This window comes from Falco punctatus, assembly GCF_963210335.1.
Source record: "Falco punctatus genome assembly, chromosome: 1".
NCBI classification, from domain to species: domain Eukaryota; kingdom Metazoa; phylum Chordata; class Aves; order Falconiformes; family Falconidae; genus Falco; species Falco punctatus.
The window spans coordinates 63,131,388-63,153,745 of record NC_137580.1 but is presented as its reverse complement, the minus strand read 5'-3'; positions in this window follow the sequence as shown (position 1 = coordinate 63,153,745).

Here is a 22,358-nt window from a genome sequence, read left to right as displayed (position 1 = left end):
GTTGATAGCCACAGTAGATGCATTAATTTGTGATTTGCTCCAGGTTACTGCTTTTTGACTAATGACATCTAATTATATTAAGAAAATTAGCCAAAATTAGATATTTAGACAGTTAATTAGTACTGAAATCACTGGGAGTTAAACTGCAAAATACTCTCAGTATACTGGGCTCTTTCTCACAACATCTCGCCGGCTTATGGGAGGAAACATTCACCTTATATAGTGTTTTAAATTACTTGTGGATCACCTCAAACACTCTGGAGTTGATCCTTAGGTGACAGAAATTGCCATAGCTGCATTGAAGTTAGTGGAGTTGTAACAATTTACACTAGTTACTTGACAAACCATCTCAGAGGTTACAGCATAATCTGGCACCTTGGTTTCTATATAAGCACTTAGAGAAGTAGCTTAGTGCAGATGTATTGTCATCTTTCTACTTCTACCTGTGCTGAACTAGAGGCAGGATCCAAAGCTCCAGTCTGCCTTTCAAAATAAGCCCTTTTTAAGTAGCTGTAGTATATTTCTGCCCCCAAAGTTAAATTTGATTGTGGCTGGATATGTTTTTGTTGGTCAATGTATATATGTGGCTTATGGTAGCTCTTCATAATGTGTGTTATTTTTATTCTGGCACCTAAATCATTGCAATTAGTAAGTGATTGAGGGTAGAGACATTAACAGCTCTTCAGAGGGAATAAACACATATATGTTTAAATCAAAGTTGCACTAGAACAGGAGATTTTAGTGTTGCTTCTACTACAGTGCAAATGTGCTTTTCTGATGGAGAACAGGACAATTTTTTTCTCATCAAATGATCAAAAAACAGAGGAGATGATAATTACCAAATCTGAGGACAGAAAAAAGATATTTATTTTAATTAAATAATGTAAAACCAGTTCTAGAAGTAGCCCTCTTCATTTCCAGCAGTAATGGTGAGGGCTGGATTTTTTCCAGCCAGCACAGGCTGCTGGAAGCAGGAAACAATAGAGAACTATCAGTAAACACATCCTTTCTTGCCTTAAAATCTGCTTATCAACAAAAGATATTTTTTTTTCCTCCAAAACTCCACTTTGATTGCAAATGTGGTGACCTTTGAAATTAGATTTCAAGGAAAGCCTGGAAACAAGAGAAATATTTTACTTTTTCTTGTGAGGAACTTTGATTATCGTTGCCTGGCTAGGTTTCCTGTGTCTTCTGCCCACCGTAAGTTTATACAAAATTTTTCTGAGAAACAGTTTAAATATGGATTCAGCCTGTTATAGATGAAGAAACCACCATTTTTAGAGCTAATCCTGCTTTATGGTGGGTCACCCATAATCCTGTATTGAAGGGTGGACGGAAGTAGCTTTCACACCCTTCTTTCATACACTGATTAAATTTGGTGACTAGGACAAGTGACCCACTTTCACAGTCTGTTGTTTAGGGTTTTTTTTTTGGGGGGGGAGGGGGGGAGGGGGAAGTGGATTGTATGCTATTTTAAATGTTTCTTCCCAAATATTTAGGAAGTTTTAGATCTCTTTAAAAATGAGGCTTCTTTGGAGATCTTTTCTGGAGCATCTGAAACATCACTCACTGTCCGTAAACACACAAGCAGAATGTTTGTTTCCTACCAAGTGCACATATATATGGGCTTGTGGAATTACCGGTGATAGCTTTGGCCTTACCACTGTGAGCTGGAAGCTAGAGAACAATTTCGCAGAAGCTGTGGTGGGTTCCTTGGATGTGCTATGACTTGACCCACCGGTTTGCATTTGCAGCATCTTGGACTATTTTTGAACTCTAGAGAGCGCACCATGTCCTAGTGACGTGCCAGTGATATCCCTGAGCTTTAATGAATGTTTCATGTTTGTAGCTTGGCTGAGACCAGAAAATATCTTGCAGTTGCAGTTGCAGCAGATGCTTGGTTTTTCATAGAAAAAAGTCACTGGTCTAAACCCCATCTCAAAGTTAGATCCAGCTGTTAGGTTACTGAATTTAAGTGTACTGTCGTATGTGTTGGTAGGTTAAGTGCTTTGTAAAGCTGAAGTAAATGCTGTCAAGAACTCAGGTTTGAAGAAGGTCATGTGTATCTCAGTGAGGCTGACTTCATTAGGACAAGAAGTATAATGGCTCAAAGTCTTGTTCAGAGAGCTGATGCATGATGCTCTGAATAAAACCCCATGCATTCAGCTGCTAACACATGAGTTACACTGTTGTGTAATTTCAGAGATAATCCATAAGATTTAGTCTGTTAAATTACTCAGGTGTTGTAACTAACTACATGCTTAGGAGTGGAATGTGACTCACTGAATAAAACCCTACAATGGAATAACACTCAGTGGAGATGGACAAGGGTGACTGTGCAGATGCAGCTCAGAGGATAATGCAAAGAAGCTGACTTGATCTCAAAAAAAAAAGCACCAGAGGCTGTCCTTTGTTTTAGATAAACACCTATGAACAGTTGAGTAGATCAACTGGTGGTGTAAATGTGTCCCTGAGTTAACCAGACCAGCATGGGAGGAGTGAGTATGTACTCATTGTGTTGGCTCAGGCCAACATACAGTATAAAACCTGAACAACTAGCAAAATAATTCTGAAGAGAGCAACGGGCTTGAGCTGGCTTCAGCCCACGTATTCCTTCCAGATGACTGGGGACACCCAGTGTCATGGCAGCGATCATCTTATATAGACCAGTAATGGGGATCATACTAGTATTGTGATTGAACTGTATATTGCAATTGCAAAGATTTTGGGAAGTGTAACTTACACCTATACTCTGCTTTCAGTATATTTTTGTATCGCTCTGAGTGTAACTTTTCTCTGTATTGGCTTTTCACTATATTTTGTATCAGAAAATCAGAAATCAGGAAACCTGTGTAAGGTGAACTGTCTCCAAATAAGGAAATCTGATATTAAACATTACACTCTCCACATGTGGAATATCTAAAAAAATCTGGTCAGAGGATATTGGATTCTGACAGGTGGTTTTTCATATATAATGCTAAATGCCTGAAAGATTATGTCATATGACTGTGAAAAATGTCATCCCAGCAGTCAAGGTTTGGCAACATGAAAACCAGTTGACTCAAACCTAAAACTCACTGTGCAATGGAAGTCAAGGAGGTAAGCTAAACACTTGTGACCAACCATGCTCACTTACTCCACCAAGCCAGCCGAGCGCACCTCTCCAGGTATCAGCCTGACCTGGGAACTGCACGCATGCACACAATGCCTACATGAATCAGGGCTAAACCCTGAATCTTCTGTGATGATCAGAAAAGACTAGAAAATGTTTATGCTTGTGCCTAATTATGCATTTTCTGGTTTATGCTGAGAAAACCGGTAGAAATACCAAACATTTGAAGGGCTGTTTTGACAGCATTTCTGATCCATTGCAGCATAGACTTCTGTAATTGCTAGCACTATAAAGCATTTCTTCTGATGAGTAATGAGGTCTTATCTTTTCCAAGGGAAAAAAAGAAAAAAAAGTTCTACTACTTGTCAATTATATAGTGCCATATTGGTCATAAAACAAATCTTTACAACAAATTAATTAGAAGAAAAGAGAGTTATACCACAAATTTTTCAGCTAAAACAGGCTTTACTCTGGCCGACATTGTTCATAAATCAGGCTCCTATAACCAACTGAAAACAGCATGCCTCCACAAATGGTAGAGCTGAGTCAGCACATATTTATGAATAAAATAGAACAAAATATTTTGCAGCTGGAAGAAACCTACAAGGATCATCTAGTCCAACTGCCTGGCCAATTCAGATCTGACCAAGAGTTAAAGCATGTTGGGTGTTGTCCAAATGCCTTTTAAACATTGACGGGCTTGGGGCATTGACCACCTCTCTAGAAAGCCTGTTTCAGTGTTTGACCACCATCTTGGTAAAGAATTATTCCGAATGTCCAGTCTAAACCTCCCCTGGCTGTGAACCATTCCCATGCATCCTATCACTGGATACTAGGAAGAAGAGATCAGCACCTCCCTCTCCACTTCCCTCCTTACAAAGCTGTGAAGAGCCAAGGGATCACCCCTTTTCTCCTGACTAGACAAACACAACATCCTTATCTGTCCCTTATATGACATACCTTCTAGCCCTTTCACCAGCTTTGTTGCCTTCCCCTGGATGCCTTAGAGTACTTTAACACCCTTCTTAAGTCGTAGGGCCCAGAATTGCACACTGTACTTGGGCTGATGCAATGCTTAATACAGTGGGGTTATTGCCTTTTTTGACAGGCTTTTTATTCTGTGTTTGATGCACCCCAGGACGCGGTTTGCCCTCTTGGCTGCCAGGTCACACTGCTGATTCATGTTGAGCCGCTGTCAACCAGTGGCCCCAGATCTCATTCTACAGGGCTGCTCTCCAGCCACTCCTCTCGCAATTTATACTTGTGCCTGGCATTACTCTGTCCTAGGTGCAGAATCCAGCATTTGGACTTGTTAAATTTCATTCTGTTAACCATTGCTCAATGGCCCAATCTATCTAGACCCCTCTCCAAGGCATCTTGTCCCTCAGGAAAGTCAAGAGCACCTCCCGGTTTGGTATCATCAGTAAACTTGCTAATGGTGCATTCCATTACTGCTTCCTGATTATTGATAAAAATATTAAACAGAACTGGCCCTAGAATTGAACCCTCTGGAATAGTGCTGGTGACTGTTCACCAGCCAGATGTAGCCCCATTCATCACAACTCTTTGAGCCCTGCCATTCCGCCAGTTCTTCACCCAGTCCACTGTGAACTCCTCATCACACAGTTGGATATCTTGTTCAGGACTGTGAAGGACAGTATCAAAAGCTTTACTAAAATCCAGAAAAACTATATCCGCTGCCTTCCCTTCGTCCACTAGGTGGGTCACCTCATCATAGAAGGGTATCAAATCAGTTAAGACTTTCCCTCTGTGAACCCCTGTTGACTGTGCTTGACGATTGTGTTGTTCTTTAAATGCTTTAAAGTATTTTTCTAACCCACCACATACGCTTAGTGGTCTAAGAAAATCTAATTTGCCAAAGAAGAGGAAAATTAAGAGTCAAAACTGACTGGGAGAAGGAAAAGGAATGAAATTTGGGGGTTGGTTAAGAAAAAGTATTTTGAACACTCAAAATGACCAGTAGCTGTGACAAAGAGTAACTGCTGGCTGAAAGCACATCCAGGTTTGAAGGTAGTGAACAGAAATTTGAAAGCAGTAGATAACAAAAGAAAGAAGCTACATAGATAAATGAAAATGCCTTAAAGAGTAAGATTTAAAGTGCTAAATCTCTTTGGCATGTTAAAGAAGATTTAAAGAAGATGGCTTGACTACAATATCTAAGAACATTTACATGGAGGAAACACCACAACTAATGGACTTTTTGATCCAGTCATCAAAATTATAATGAAAATCAATGACTGGGAGCTGTAATTAGATGAGTTCAAATTAGTATTAAGACTTGTTTTTTGCAAAGGTAAGTGATAAACCTCTAGAAAAAGTTACTAAGGGGAAGGAGGGGCTCAAGAGCTGGAGGTTTCAAAACAAGACTAAAAGCTCTTAGGAGAATGCGTTTCAGGTGCAGTGTAATTCAATGCAAGTTCTTGGGCTCACTGATGAAGCTCAGGAGGAGATGGGAGAAGTGAAAGGTTTCACAGTACCTGGAGTCTGAACTACATAGTCCAGCTACATGTGATCCTTATTAACCTGTGGTACCTAGATGAACTGGCATTCAGTCTTTCTTGAAGTCATAAACTGGGGAATAACAAAGTGAAATGTTCCTATATTAAAAAGTTGCTTGGCACAGACACACCACCTCCTTATTACATCCCCCACAATGGTAGCACAGCATCCCTATGTTATTGTGGACCTGAAGGATCTGGAAGTTTAAGATTGGAGATGACATTCCTCACCACATAGGCAGTGGTAACACTGTGAAGGGCCTTTCTGAGCTGGTATCTCAGACCCTGCATCATTTCACTGTGAGCTGAGAGGAAAGGAGAGGTGGGTATGAGACAATGGATGTGAGGTTTTTAAAACTTAGATGACTAGAAACATTCTCACACATCTTATTTCCTTTTCCTTTTGAATGACAGGAGCAATTTATTTTCTTCTGGAGCATGTCCCAATATTAGATTTCACTGATGCCATGAAAGTCTGTGTAAGGAGAAAGGCTGGAACAGCTCCTTGAAGGGCCAAAGGCTTGAGAACCAGCTCCTTGCAGGGACCACCACAGGCTTTAGACATTTTTATGTTAATGTTAGGATTACAGGGACTTAGTCCTTCCCTAAGATAGGTGTGAAGTTTTAGGAGATTGTCCCAGATACTTTCTCTCAGACCAAGAGAAACATCTGAAGTTAATTAGTTGCCTTTGCTTAGACTTTTACATTGGTATGGGATGAATCCTCCTCTGGAGATGCCACTACAAAGGAAAGCCCTTGTGACAAGTTTAGTTTAAGTAATTTACTAGTAAACTACTGCCATAGGAAGCCATCCTGAGTGCTCAGTACCCTTCTCCACCCTAAGGGTGTGTGCTAAGTCCCAGCCCAGCACACCATTGTATGTGATCCATGCTACATCTAGACAGAGTTTACTAAAATTGCAGATGTTTTTCATTATTTCAGACATTTTTTGGTGTGCTTAGCACCTTCCTGTATGTTCTGGCCACATGACCATGGGCACACTCATACACTCACACACAAAGACCTGTGAATTTATAGCCCGAGGACTCACCTGGGATGGTGGATGCCAGGCACTAGGCTGTTTTTTCAGTTTGTATCTGTGATAGAGATCAGATGAAAGTTTCATCAACAGAACTGCATTCCTGAGGGAATATAATTGGTTTAGAAAGCAAAAACATTTCAGGGAATTTCTGAGCAGCTCTGCTTTGAACTGTTGATTTTCTGAAAGTTGCTTAAGCAATAGAAATAAATAGCCTCATACAATATGCTAGCTAATTTGTTTGACAATTGATGAAGTAGGAATGGGGAGGGGGAATGCGGAAAAAAATTATTCACCAGAGAATATTTGCCTTCTGTAGAAACAGTCAAATAATGATAGGTCCTAGCCAGAAATAATGTAGTCATAAAAAAAAAAAAAAAGAAAAAAAAAAAAGATTCATTGGATAATTTACTTGAAACAAATAATGTGACCAACTCTACTCCACTACCCTAGAAAACAAATTTGCCTAATAGCATATGACAGCGCTTTCTCAGGAAAATGAATTGCTATACAGTCAGCATGTACGTTTTCAAAGGAACTGGCATTGGGAAAAAGCAGCCTTCAAGCACTTAATAAAGGAGATTTTTCTTTATGACTTTCATTTAAAATACATTATGAAAATCACTTGATTCTACTTAGCTGCTGCCAGATTTTGAGTAACTGACTTTCGAAGTCACCACAATGCTGGAACTGATTTAATATATTAAGAAGAAACATTGTCAGAGCAGCATGTGGCATCAGTCACAGTGGTTTGGAAGTTTACCACCATGTAAAAACTATATAATCAGCTAGTGGCATGAGACACCGAGAGTAACACAGGCTCATTGCCACAAAAGGGGAAATCTTTGCCATTCTTGCCAAATCTGTGGCAAACAGGCTCAGAGAAAGGTCCTTGGTTTATAATTGCTGGTTGTGAGCAACACTTACCACAGAGCTCCCCAAAAACTTAGTTTACCATTTGGATCCAACTGAGTTCTGATCTGAAGTAGAGACAGTCCTTCCAAATGGTCCACAATGTTTGCCAATGGAAATCTGCCCTTCACTTTACTGGAGAGAGCTGAGACAGTGCCATTTTCTTATAAATGCTGGTTGGTTTAGCTGGAGCCTGTCTGGAGGCGATCCTGCCAGCAACATATTCAGTTTGTCATGCATCTTGTCTGAGGCTTCCCCAACAGATCAAAAAAATACTGCTCATGAATTGTGCCTGAGGCTTCTGTAATATTTAGACACTATTTGCTAGCATCCAGATGTTCCTGGTGGCAACTGGAGCTGGTCAAAAGAAAAACGTGCAAATTCTCATGAACAAGTCCAGAATAAATCTATCCTAATTTTCTATCTAAACTTTTCAAGACATGAAATTCCTTCGTTATTGCTGATGCCAATAAAAGAACAAACTGCCAGCAGAAATGTGTATAGGAGACACCTCTTCTTACACTTTGAAAATAAGCTAGAAGAGGAATTTTTAAAATTCTGAGGGCAAACGTTTTGCAAATGGCAAAGACAACTCAGCTGGCGGATCTGCTGCCCTCCTTCTGTCTTTGTGTACCATCTCAGGAAAACAGTGGCAGCTTACACAAGTTACTGCCCGAGAGTGTGAGCAAGCATGGGACGACTGTAGCCTTTAAGAGACATTTCAATTATTTATTTATTCACAGGTACAGGTCTGCATGAAGAACACTGGAAAATATCATTTCCAAGGGGCTGTTTGCCATCTATTGTGTTAGTTGTAAAGCACCCTGGACTGCATTAAGACAACTCCTTGACAAAGTTCTGCTCTTACCTGCTTCTCCAGTCTCACGTTAATCTAAGCTTACCAAAAAAATGCAGCTTTTTATCAGGTTACACTAGGTAGTGGGGAAATTTCTGTCTTTGAGCTTGGTGTATTTGCAGATGTGTTTGCCTAACCCAACCCAATTTACACTGGTGATACAGTATCCCGCTAGCCAGTGAAGAGTGGCTAGGTACCTCACACTGCGATATCGGATCTTCAGATATCTATCAAAAAAATGTAGGATGAAGTCATGCTTGTGAAGTAATGAAGTTTTGTTCTGTAAACAGAAGTGAGGTTTATACAAGACACTGACTGCCAGACAGCTGGAGCTGGGAAATACCTATCCTCTCTCAAGGTCTAGTCCTGGTTCTTCTTCCAAACAGCTCAAACATGCTGCTTCAGTTGTTGCAGCTGTAAATGTGTTTCTGCATCAGTGGTTGTAATCCCTGATTTAACTGCGTAGCAGGCTCTCTAAGCAAAATAAAATTAATTGCAATCCCTGCTTCACCCCACAAAATTATTATTTTTTTTAATCTTCTAAAACATTTGAATCACATTTGTCTGGAAAGTTATCCATGGGGACATGAGTCCTTCCTTCACTCTTTGAAGATTTGTTTATTTATGAAGGTATCCCCTACCTGAACAGTTTGAGCCTTTCTACAAAATGTTTGTGTATGCTTCAGATAGGTTTTATTACTGTCATCCTAGCCTTGAAACCCTCTTCTGTTAGCCTGGACAGGCTCTCCATTCTGTGGGCAGCCTGTCTTCAGCCCCGTGAACGTGAGGCATTGTTAATTTATTGTTAAAAGCCTGAGATGTTTTGTTCTTTTAGAAATCCAAATACCCTCTATATTTCATGCCTTCAAGGCTGTTTTATAAGCTAAAGTCTTCTGCCTGTCAGAGTTGCACCACTTCAGTAGCTAACTGGGACATAATGTGAAGACCTTTAAAAAAAATCAGGAAGGATTTATGCAAAAGACTTCTCACTAATCTCTCCTCAAATACTACATTTTTGAGAGACATTTGGTGAAAGTAAGCTCTTACTACCCACAAATATTTGTACAGTGTCAATAGAGCTATAAAGGCATAAGTATCAAGTCAATGAATGGAAAGGTTTCTAGGTAAAAGTATTTACTCACTGGAAAATTAATCCTGAGGCTTTGTTAAAATAAATGGCACGACAGAAACACAAATGGCACAGAAACTCTCTTAAGTATCAGAATTTGTTCCCAATTCATAAATCTCTTTGCCCGCTGAGACTGCTATTCTGTTTGCTGCCCTTTCCTGCAGCTTTTAACATCACAGAGTGAGAGCAGGGCCGATGACAAAATTAGCTGGTACTGTCCATTCTGGTGAGACTGGATATCTGGTCAGTGAGCTTTAGCGAAGGAACGCTGGAGCCAGTGTTTTCAAAAGCCAGAGTTTAAAGCGAAGTTACACAGTGTGTATATAACCCAAAGTGTAAAGGCTGTTGCATGCTCAGCCCTTCACAATCAGGACACTTTTATATTTATTATATTTATTGTATTTATTACATTTATTTATGAAACTGTGTGGGAAATCTTCAGTAACTGTCACTAGAGGGTCTTCCATTTTATCCTTGGGAGATTTTATCTTGAAAGATCTGGTTGTGGTACAAATCTACACAGAACAGAGGACATGTTAATGCTGCCCAGCTTTCTTTCCAATTTAGAACATCCACAGTTAGGAGCAAGAGAATCCATTTGGATCCAGATGCAATATCTCTCAGAATCCCATAGAATGTTATTCTTAAATTTGACAGGAAAAAAACAAACCAAGTGGAGATGTAGGATGCTAATACAGATCCATCTTTGTTTTTGCTCAAACAGAGTAAGCCTCAAAGGCTACAACCGAGGCTGAAATATTTTCTGTGAAGGTGTTGGGTTTTTTGTGGTTTTTCTTGGTTGTTGGTGTTTCCCCGTGCCCCCCCACCACCCCCCCACCACCACCCCCCACCCCTTCCCCCAAAATGCTGCTGTATAATTCTGCTATATGGATAAAAATCCTACAGGATGGTGAGAACAAAAAAAGAAATAATTATTCTGAGATAGTTATTTGTTATTCTGAGATAGTTATTTGCTACCAGATCAAAGTGGATCTTTTTCTCTCACTGAGGAGAAATAAATGTTTACCTGAGCTTATGGCTGTTAATGCAAGTTAACACACCAGGTCTCCGAGTCCCTTTAGTAGGTAGCTATGGCTGGCCACAGAACCAGGGAATCTTTCAGGTTGGAAAAGACCTTTAAGGCCATGGACTGCTTCAGCTTCAGCTGAAGCACCCAGACTAGCTTCGTTTGGCTGTGTCAGCACCAGGTTTGTGCAGGGGTATTGGTGACTACTGTGGAGCTGTAAGGCAGCAGTAAGGTTTACATTACCAGCTCTGCCTATCTCTACCATGACTGCAGCCCTTACTTTCTGCGTGAGTGCATTTTACAAACTTGGCAGAAAAACAAAGTAACAAGCAGACTGAAAAATTTCCTGTATCTCTGTAATTTTCTGAATTTGTTAGCCATTTTATCTTTTAGAAGAGGAGACTCTGCTCCTTAGTAAGTCTGTGTCTATGACAAATGTCAACTTTATATCTTAATCCCTCTTCTCTACAAGCTTGTTTGGGGGAAAAAAAAGCAAAAGCAAATAAGAAAGAACAAACAGTATTTTTAAATGGGGGAGGCATAATTTTCCTTCCTTTCTGAATCAAAATGTTCATTCTCACCCTCTGTTCCCTGAGCTACTTTATAAAAGGTAAAGTAGTTATAATTTACCCATTTAATGGGAACAGGATTAAATTGCTTCAGGGTATGTAATACAAGAAATGCATTAAATTGAAAGGAAGCCAAAACATTGTTTAATAGGAAATAGGCAAGGTTGATTAAAAAAAAAGGGGGTGGGGGGGTGGGGGGGGTGGGAGTGGGTGGGGAAGAGAGAGGTATTAGACAGAAGAGTTTCTTAGGAGGGATTTGCTCTTCTTTGGTTATTAGAGAAAGGATGATAGCAGACAGAGTAAGGAAGTGTGGCCAGGGCATTTAAAAGCTTGCTTGTACCTCTGTTCTTGAATGACTTGTGGCATATCCAAGCACTTTGCTTCCCTGGGTGTCATTTTTCCTCCCATTTATTTGGCCCTCTGTCCTATTTGAACTGTAAACTCTTTAGCCTGGGAACTATGTATTGTTGTAGATTCTACCTTTTTTTCTTTCTTTCTTTCTTTTGTCTCTTTGTAAAGCACTGCTGTATGAACCTCTCTTTCCGCTTTAGTTTGCTGTTTTTTTCAATATGGGACAATTAAAAAGAAGTGCAGTAATTTTACTGGCACTTTTCAAAATAGCTAGCTGGTGACATCAAGCTAAAATAGAAGGGAAAGTCTGCACAGAAAAGGTACTAGGAAAAGTGAAGTAACTGTGTGAAAAATAAAATGAAGAATACTAGGTTTTCACTCTAAATACATAGTTTTAGCTAATTCAAGCTGTTAGTGTTTGTATGGTCTGTAATTACTTGGCACTGTTGCAAGAATAGGTCAAATTCTTCCTACAGTAATAATTTTGACCTTTTGAATTTCAGTCACACTGAATTGATTATAATTACATCTAACTCTTCTTAAGATTCTTTTGAGTACTGAAGCAAATGGTAGGTATCAAACAGCTCCCCCCCCTCCCTTTTTTTTCCCTCATAGTAAAAAAAAATACAATTCTGAGTCACAAAAGAAAAACTTCTGTTCATTTTTTGCATTCCATAATAAATAGTAAAAGTACAAGGAACAGTTAAGCCCCAAACTAGCTCAGAAAAAAATCTTCAACTTCAAGAGATTTCACAGTGTCATGTTGGTTTTGATCTTACAAGAGATACCTTATTTTTTCTTATTGCTTATAATCTCCACTTTTGCAGAAAGCTCTTCTCTGATGCCTCTTGCAGATCGATAGTACAAAACCAAATACTTTGTTTTCCTTGTTAATCTTATCAGATACTCATTTATCTCTTTTTTTTTAATTTGTAACTGTGGAGAAACTCTTCCCTCTGAAATCTCTATAAAAGGACACCTCAGTCCTGAAAACATATTTTTTGTTTTAATTTGATCTTTTTCTCCTGTTCATTTCCTTCACAAGTCTTAATGTTGAATATCCTTTTCCCATGGTCTCTTATGATGTTAAATTTCCATCATTACACACGGTTTCCCAAAGTTAGGACAGAATGTGAGAATGAATGGTAGCAACATAGTTACTGTTGTTAAAATTCTTACTGGACTGTATGAATTAGTAAATGTTACAGGAAAACCTATCCAATGAGCAAGGCAAAGAGATCTTGTGCTATAAATCAGTACATAGCTTCTCATACCTTCAGCTATGAACCATTCCTAGGATAATTCAGCAGATGAATTATTGCCATAGACTCTTACCTGTGGTCTTACCTGCATAGTCAACTTCTGAACAACGGTGCAGTTTAAACCAATGCCAACATCTGCTCAGCTACTTTTGACCCTCACAGCACAGCCTTACTTTGTAACTAGATTATTTACAACAAGGGCTTCTTACCTTCCTCTGCACTGGAGTTACAAGAAAATATCTAAACCACAGAAAGATCAGTATTTCATTGTGCATAGGGGGATTTGTAGCTTTGTCAATAGGAAGAGGGAAGTAAGTAGCAGCACATTGCTCCCTCACAGCACTTCAGAGCCAGCAGCTGAATAGCATGCCAGATACCACGATCAGAATTCTGACTCCCCCTTACAAATTCAGCAGCAGTACTGTTGCTGGCTGCTGCAGAGCTGGGGCTTTAGAAGAGGCCTTGCTCCCACCTGTAGCATCCTTCCCATGGCTGTGCTGTGCCTAAGAAAGGAGCAAGCATCAGGGGGGATAAAGGTTTTTTCTCTCTCAGGGCTGCGGCCATTTAAATGGAGCATGTTGTTTCACCACACTGGGGAAAAGCAAATTCAAAGCCAAGACTGCCAGAACTGAAGAATTTTATTTGGTAGTGATGAGCAGAGGTTTGTAAAACCAGCTTCAGTCCTTTGCTGATTTAGTTGTGTACTGAACCCACTTTCTGTATAGTGGAGGGGGCTGGGGATATGATCTTAACCTGCTGAAGAGTGAATATTTCATTAAAAAACTTTGGTGAAAATTTGTCAAATAATTTAATAGAATCTGTGAATTGTTAGGTTAGCTCTATTAGTTGGGTTTTTAATATAAAGAACATGTTTTATTTCAAAAATAACACTCAATAAATTATTCAGCAAGTAACATCGGCCAGCTCTTGCAACAATTGATAGAAACCTGTAGCAAAGCAAGTGAAATTAAACTAACCCTCAAATAAGCCTGAATATTGCAGACTATTCCAGCAAGGGAAGTGCTTTCCATTTTTCTTCTTTTCTAGTTTACACATAAATGGAGAAAAGCACTTGGAGATAAGAATGAAATCAGCAAGCAACCAATGCTTAGTATACTGTCCCTCAGACATGCTAACTTAGAAGTGATAATTTCCCCCTTTTTCCTGTTGTAATTAATATCTTGTAGGAAAAGTCATCTGATGGTAGCAGTAAAAATTAAATCTGTGGCCATCTCAGAGCACTATATGACTACTTTTCTGCCTGTCTTGGCCTTGGACTCTGTAGGACTCTCCAAATTAACTGCAAATGTTCTTGCTCATTACCTTCCTCTGAAGCTTTTGTGGAATCACAGCAGCACACTGTAACCACTGACTATGAAAGGGAGAAAATTCTGATGAAGGAAAAACATATGGAGCATGGTTTGTAATCAGATCTATCCCGTCCTTTTCGTATGTTTTCAGTTCACAGCAAAAAAATCCACAGAGCATAAACACCTGAATCCGTTGAAATCTATTTCCCCAAACAATTTTACCGTGTCCCAGGCTGCTCCTGCCTCAGCTCATGCAGCAAACCCACTTTGCTGCATAGTCCCTTATGGGATTTGTAACACTGGCAGCCATTCCACTAGGGTCATGTATAGCTCACACTTGTTAGCAGATCGTTGTTGCCTCCAGCAAATTTAGAGGGAACGGTGTGGACTTACAGATAAGCTTCTTCATTGAGCCTTCTCTCCTTTGTTTTCTGTAGACACCACAGCCAGGTGAGCATATCCTTGGCACTTTATTTCCCTCTTGTCCTGACATACCTTCATTCTTCCGGTACGTCCTGTTTAAGGAACTCACGAGGGCAGCTAGACCTCACCCATTTCTCCTGGCATTTAGCAAGTAGATGTCATGACAGCCAAGCAGCGTATCCAGGTACCAGTAAGTGCCTGCACATGTAACTTGCTCCCTTCCACATCCGCAGAAGACGAGGTTGTGAGGTCTGCTGCTCATTACTGTATGACAGTAATCTTGGTGGAGTTCCCAATCAGCATGGGTAAATGCTTGCCTCATCCCCCTTCCTATAAAGAGATAACTCCTCCGGACCAACACAAATTTCTGCCCCACCCCATCCTTTTGGAAATGCCCCCACAGGTAGACCAGAATAAACAACTCATCTAAATATGATGCTATGAAGCAGTATTCCCCTCAGCCATGACTAGCTGTTAAAAACACTGGGCTTGTTTACCCACGAGTTACAGTGACCTAAACCATGCCTTGCACTTAAATTGGCTTATATGGACCCTACAGCCCATTTTGCCACTCCTATGAGAATGCAAAACTATGCTGTGAAAATTGCATAGTGCCTTTTCTACATAATAAACAAGGACAACCTGTGTTTTAAGGCTGGTTACTGAAAAATGTTTCAGATTTATAAGCTCATCTGTGACATTTACTTCAGCCTTAAATTAGCAGTCACCAATAAGCGATGTGAAATCAGTTCACCTCAGCAATAGATGCATATCTTCAGTTAGGTAGTTTCTCTTCTGAACAAGAAATTGTTTGGCAATGTTTCTTGGGGGAGGGGTTTGGGGGCTGCAAAACACCCTCCTTACATGCACAGAGGAAAAAAAAAAGGGGAAAAAAAGAAAAATAAACCTTCTGTCAGTTTTTTACTATTTGGAAACTGGAAGGTGAGGAGTGGCATAATTTATTACAGCCATTAACAATGTTATAGAAACAAGTAAAATAATAATTGGTCTATATTCCTCAAGGAAGAATACCACCGACATTTAGCCCAGACAATTGTTATTCCATATGAGTGAAAACAGCACCATTCACATTCATATCCCAGACAAAAGATTAATTAGGAATTGAAATGGTTTATTGTGTCTGTAATGCATGAGTTTGCTAGAGCTGTTGAGTTTGTCATTATTTCAGTTTCTTTCAGAACAACAATCAATTTCCAGAATCAGGAATGGTGTAAGCATTTTTTCTTTTAGTGCTTGAAAAATTGTTACTGTGATTTAGAAATAAAAAACTAGCACCCAGCTCTCCATTTGGTTGTTTTGTTTTGTTTTGTTTTGTTTTGTTTTTTTTAATTTTTATTTTTGATTACTTTAGAACCTCAATTATGCAACTTCACAACTGAAATTAACCCAGCATCCAACACTTGAATTTCTACAGAAATAGGTAAATCTTTCCTTTAAAATGTTTGGAGTAAGTGTTCTCCTGTTCTTACTGGCTATACAATCAATCAGCTAACTGCTTAATTTAAATATTAGTTAAAAAATCATAAGGCTGAATTGGGGGTGTGAGGTGTGTGTGTGCATGTGTGTGATGTTTTGTGTGTGAGTGTCATCTCAAATTTCAGTAAGTTCTTAGAGCTAAAAAATTGTAAGACAGTTGTAAGTATCATAGCATTGCAGCAAGGATCACCATTCTAAAGCAGTAGAGTAAGAATGTCTTTTAATCTGCTTGCCTTACTGTATATTGGAGTCCAGTGCTCGTTAGTGGCTGCTTTTTGCTCTCGCTGCTTGCTGTACTGCTTATCATCTTACTGTGCTGTGCCCGGGAACACTCTGATAACAGCGATGGCGATGTGCCTGGGCTGGCAGGTGGCCAGGGCATCGCTGCTGTTTCTGTGCTGCCAGACTGGACAGGCTCCAGTGTGAGCTTGAGGGACTGTGACCAGCAGATGAGTCCATGCCAGAGCAGGACACTGCAAAGTATCTGTGGATGTAAGTCCACAACACAGCAGGTACATCTCAAAGCATCTGTGGCCATGGTTATGTCCATGCATACATCTGAAAAGATTATGACCCAAGGGTAAGTTCATGCTGGAGAAAGTACATCTTGAAGTATCTGTGGCTGTGGCTAAGTCTATGCCACAGCAGATATACCCCTGAAGAGACTGTGGCTCATAGATGAGGCTCCTCTTGGAGCAGGTACAGCCCTAAGGGACTGCAGTTTGTGAATAAGTCCAAACTGGAGCAGGAGCACAGGGAGGAGTTCATTGCAATGTTAAACCCTATGGTCTGGTCCAAAGGGACCAGGAGTGGACATGGCAATGAAAATACCTCTTAATTGTTGTAACCCATGATTTGAGTTGCATGTTACAGGAATTACTGTAGCAGGAACCAGCTGAAGCAGTGGAGGACAAGCCTTACAAGAAGCAGTGCAAGTGCAGCAGTGACCCAACCTGTGCTTACTTTGGTGCCCAGTAACTCCATGCAACACATCACCTCTCCTATCCTGAGTGACCACTATAATAGACAGATCCAAATATCATGGACTAAATTAACTCAGTGGACATTTTGTAGACATTTGTGAACATTTATGGGCATCTTACAGACATTTCACAGGGGTAGACCATTGACTAAGGGAATGATATCTATGTATTGTATCAAAGGATGGGAAGAGGGGTGGTGGTTAGTGAAGAACTATTGGATAGTGTGGGACATGAGTTTAACATAAATGGTATGGAATAAAGGGTGGAGAATGTGCTGTCATGCTGCATAACGCTGGTGCACATCACAAGATCATGCACTGTTGCTTTTGCATTCCTGATAGGCATTATCCTTCCAGAAATGTCTCTTACCATGAATTTGGAAAGACAGAAGCATCAACAATTCCAGAGGTTGAATGGTGTGTAAACTGTAGGCTGCTTGGTGGTGGATGTTAGGGCAGAAAGCGCATCTTAGGGGAACATAGGCAACTTGGTGGGGTCTGTCTGAACAGTATCACAGATTGTATACTTCAGTGTCATTTTCGTGTGGAAGAAGCAATGAAAAAGATTTATATTTCCCTCCTGACACAGAAACATTTTATTGTTGAAAGATGATGGAAAGTGAAAAATACTCTTGGGACTTACCAGACAGTAGTTCCTTTCTCTCAGCCCTCATTCCTTCTCTTTTCTCCCTGTCATTCCTGTCTAGAAATGGTCCAGAAATGGTGAACTTTCTCTCAGTTGTGGCCAGAGCTACCATGGTAAATGATTTGGCTTCTACCTCACATTTTTCCCAAAGAAAACCTTTTGTGAGTTACATGTCTGCCAGACTAGCCAAAGCTCTGCCAGAGGCAAGACAAGACAGATCTTGTGCATTGGACAAATAGTTGTACAAGTGGGTGGAAGCGGTGGGAGAAGTTACTTCTTCACGGTGAGGTAGGAGACAACTGTAGTTAAAATGTGCAGCTGAAATTCTAAACTTTTTCACAAGAAGAAGCAATGTAACTGTTGTATGACAGAGGAATTCATAATTTGATCCTCATGCATTAACCAAAAGGATGATACAAGGTGGAACAATGAACAGAGGCAATTTAAAGAAATATTTCTTCTTCTGCATCTTGGTCAAGCAAGGCCCTAGCAGACCCATATGTTAGCAAAACACAGATACTTCGAATGCAGACACTGAAGATATGTTTTATCTTCAAATGCTTCATCTATTTCCATGGCTAAGGAATTGTTCTACCTAAAAATTGTAATAAAATCTTTGTGCTATTGCTATAAAAGTTGAAATTAACTTACATAACAACGTGGCAAAAAACATTCCCAGAGGAATATGAGAAACCATCTGCTCAGGCATTCAACTCAGCAAGAATATGAAGGGGAGGGAGGTAGTGGGTGAGAGGGATCTGCAACAAAGTATTTTCAAGCCTGAAGCAATAAATGCATATGACGAGGTGTTACTGTTAAATTCTGGCAAAAGTCTACTTCAGAGCTCTTCAGTAAGATAATACACTACTCTCCACATGACCTCATAGATTTTTCTATGACAGCAAATTGTCAAAAACCGTGCACCTCTGTATCACTTTCCTGCCTGCATTTCATCCTCACTTTGACAGCAAACTGGATGACTGATTCCACGTTCTTCATGTGGAAAAACGTATTTAGTGCACAGCAGAGCTCACTTTTTATCTGTCTTGGAGGGCACGTGGCAGAAAATATTGATAAACTTTGGTGCTCTTCTTTTTTTTTGTTTGTTTCTCTTTTTTTCTCTCTTTTCTTTTCAGGGACATAAATTTAAGCACTTTTTTACAAGACTTACTTCTAGTTCAAAACAAAGCAGAAGTCTTCACCATATTTAAGTAATGTTAGGTATGTAAGAAGCCAAGACGGACAAATAAGTGTTTTAACATGCAGCAGTGGAAAAATATGTTAAAGAGCTGTTGAGTTTACTGATTTTCTAGGTTTATTTGAAAGACAAATCCTCTATCAATAAGAACAACTAAAGTGCAGGCACGAAGTGGGAGACAAGGTTTCTGCTTCCTCCTAAACAACAAGAACCTTGCAAGGAGATAAAAGATCAGCTAGCAGCAGGAGTGTTGAGCAAAAGATGACACCTGGGAACCCTTCTGGTTTTGACTGTGCTGGGTTGAAAATGTGCTTGGCAAATATGTGGCAAATGTGAGATTATAGGTATGATGGAGTAAAAGGCAGCTTCAGTTATTACTCTGTAGCCCCTTTGATTTAAGCTTGCATTAACTGGCAATGTGCAGTACCTGATGTGTTTACTGTAGCCTTTAGAAAGATTATATAGAAAGATAGTACTCCTGCCCTGCAGTTCTTGCTGAAAGCAAACATCCTCTCTGTGCTAAGCTTAGCCGTGTCTTGAAAGGTTGTACATCCCCTTCAAGATCCTCTCTGGTTTTTTTTCCAGAAAGCCTCATTTTAATATGGATGGTGACAGTCATGATTACCCCACCTCTGTTTATGGCTTAATTAAGCTTTGTAGAAATCTTAATTGCATAATGGTGCAAAATGTTCTCACAGTGGTACAAAACACCCTCACAGGTCTGTGCAAAAAAAGATTTGTGCTGTCTAAGGCTTGCAGGATCTCTCCACAAGATCTACATCAAGAAACCAGGCTTTGTTTCTTCTGCCCAGGCATTGATGTACTTCATAAATATATCCATGAATTACATATATAGCCCCTGATTCAGCAGAGAATTTACGTAAATGGCTTCACTCTAGGGTTGTGCTTAAATGTAAGCACAGGTTTAAGTGTTCTCCTGTACCACAGGTTTTGCAGGAAACACTTCTCTACTTGTCAACAGGATAGTTTATTCTTGGTTTTGATAGGTCAAGAACAGATTTCATTAAATTATACACCTTCTCTTCCAGCTAAAGCAGTATAAATGTAAGTCTTGCAACTTTTGTCTGCTCACTGCTTAAATACTGCTGTAAGTGCAAAGGTATTTTCTTTGAAAGTTTAAATGATTTAATATTGTTCTTTCTTCTGTCTCTCATGCACACATTTATTGTCAGTAAAATATTAATCAAACTTTCCTACTGATCTGCCCTTTAACAGCTATCATACATAAACACACTTAAATCAAGATTTTTCTACTCTAACATGAATAGTCTCAGTGACGTTTACAAGAAAATGCTCTGGTTTAAACCTAGGCACATATTGAAGTGCTTTGCTGAAAATGGATCTGCTTATGTGAATTATGATTAATTTTATGGTCCAGATTTTCAGAAGAATTCATCCTCTATCACCTTCTGTTTAGAAAGATAAATGAAATGTCCAGAAAACAACAGCTGTGGGACTTACTGAAGTTTTTAGTCTCACAGAAATTCTGCCAAATATGTTTGAAAATTTGATCTTAATCTTAAGTCCATTGTGTGAGCACAGAATAATTCTTTGAGTCCTAAGCAGAAAAATGGTCACATGTCACAGATTCCCCAAACCAAACATGGCTGTTGTTTCCTCCACTTCTGTAATTCATAAGATGCTCTCTTAAAAAAAGCAAGGATAGTAACTTGGTTAGCAAGCCTAAATTGACAATCAGTAGAGTTAAAATCCTTTCTATGCAGTGTCTGTGCAGAGATCTGGCATTTTTGTTTGGAAGTCTAGCATGGATGGACACATGTTTGTGTATAGCTAGTAAAACTAAAAGAAAAAAGCCCACAGCTCCATCAGATTTGTGAAAATAGGAAGCAAAGCTCACTCTTGAACTAGTCAAGGTAAATAATCAGAAATACCTTGCATATGAGGAAGGAATGCAGAGATCCTGATGTCAGAGTTGCCCACTGTAAAGGAATGAAGGCAGCGGGTTGATTAGCACCGATAACATGCAGCTGGGGCCTTGCTGTGAAGGCAGTGGGTTGATTGGCATGGATGATGTGCAGCTGTAGCTCGTTCCTGCTAAGTGGTTAAATAGCCCTGAGGAGCATAGGAAGAGAGGCTGCATGAAGGAGAAGCCTGGAGAAGGAAGAACCTAGACATAGCAGAGACAAGAAGCATGGTGGTCTGGCCTCAGGAGGATGGAAAAACAGCACAGACAATAGAATCTGACCCATGTAAAAGCCTTTCTGCTGCTTGCTAGTTTTGCTTGTGCTGTGACAGCTCACCTCTGGTTTCCAGTCTATCCTAAGATGGTGTTTACTGGAACTATGACGTTTACTAGGAAGTTAACTGTGATAGCCTTACTCCAGGGACTGCCTTCCTTTCCCACTGTGACTAGTTTGAAATAGGGTCATACACAGCATATACCATGCTGACATATGCAGTGAAGCATATGCCTAGAAGCTGCACAGATTGAGCTTTCATAACTTTCAGAGTGATTCTTTCTGTCTAGGATAAAGCACACTGACTAGAGAGAAGGGAAAAGACTGGTTCAGTATTTTTTTGTTTACATACCTATCCCATAACATTACCCTTATCAACACTGTTATGGAGGCTTCATGGCTAGCATCAAAAGAATTTGTCCTGAGAGGTACCTGTGTATTTTCTGGTAGGATTATATTTTATTTTTACCTATAGTCACAGGCCATGTAATGGAAGTGATGAATTACTTTGATTATCTTGTTTGCTCACATGGCAAGGGAATTTTCTTTAAATGTTTAGCATTCTCCCAGTCACTGTGGACATGAAACATTTTGTGAAAGAAATTTGAGAGGTCACTGAGCAAATAGGTGAAGGTTAGAATTTCTCTCCCCACTATCTTGGACCTGTAGGTTGGATGATGACAGAAGAAGGCTTCTTGTGTTTTGCAGCAGCTGGTAATGCTAGTCAGAATCAAGACTGCAAAAACAGCATTTAACTGTCTTCTCCAGAAGAGGTAAAAAGTTGGTTTCTTTTAGTACTCCTTCTATTCCTAACTGCCTGTAATATTTGGGTGATATAATGGCTGAACGATTACTTTGTAGAAGAATACAGTGAAGAGTGTTTTTAACTGTCAGCAAATATAATGCCAATTATACAGCTATTGATTAGCCACCATGGAACAACACTTACACCTCAAGGAACCTGTAATTCAAGAGGCATAAACAGGAAGAATTAGACATGGGGGGAAGTTGAGAGGGAAGTGACTATTTGATTATTAGTAGTAGATGAGTTCTGTTCACTGTATTTTTTGTTAAATTTTACTCTCCACGTACTATTGCTATATACTCACTGATTTTGATGTTACAGAGGGAAGAATCCGGCCTTCTGTCTCCTGGCTGGGCAAGCTGCTTTCTATCTTTTATGGCTTCCTCTTTTCTTTTTTCTTTCTTTGTGTGCTGGCTGGTGAGTTACCTGTTGTTAGCAGCACAAATGATCAAAACCACGTCCTTGCTAAAGTCAGCCAACAAGCTGTTTATGACTCAGAAAA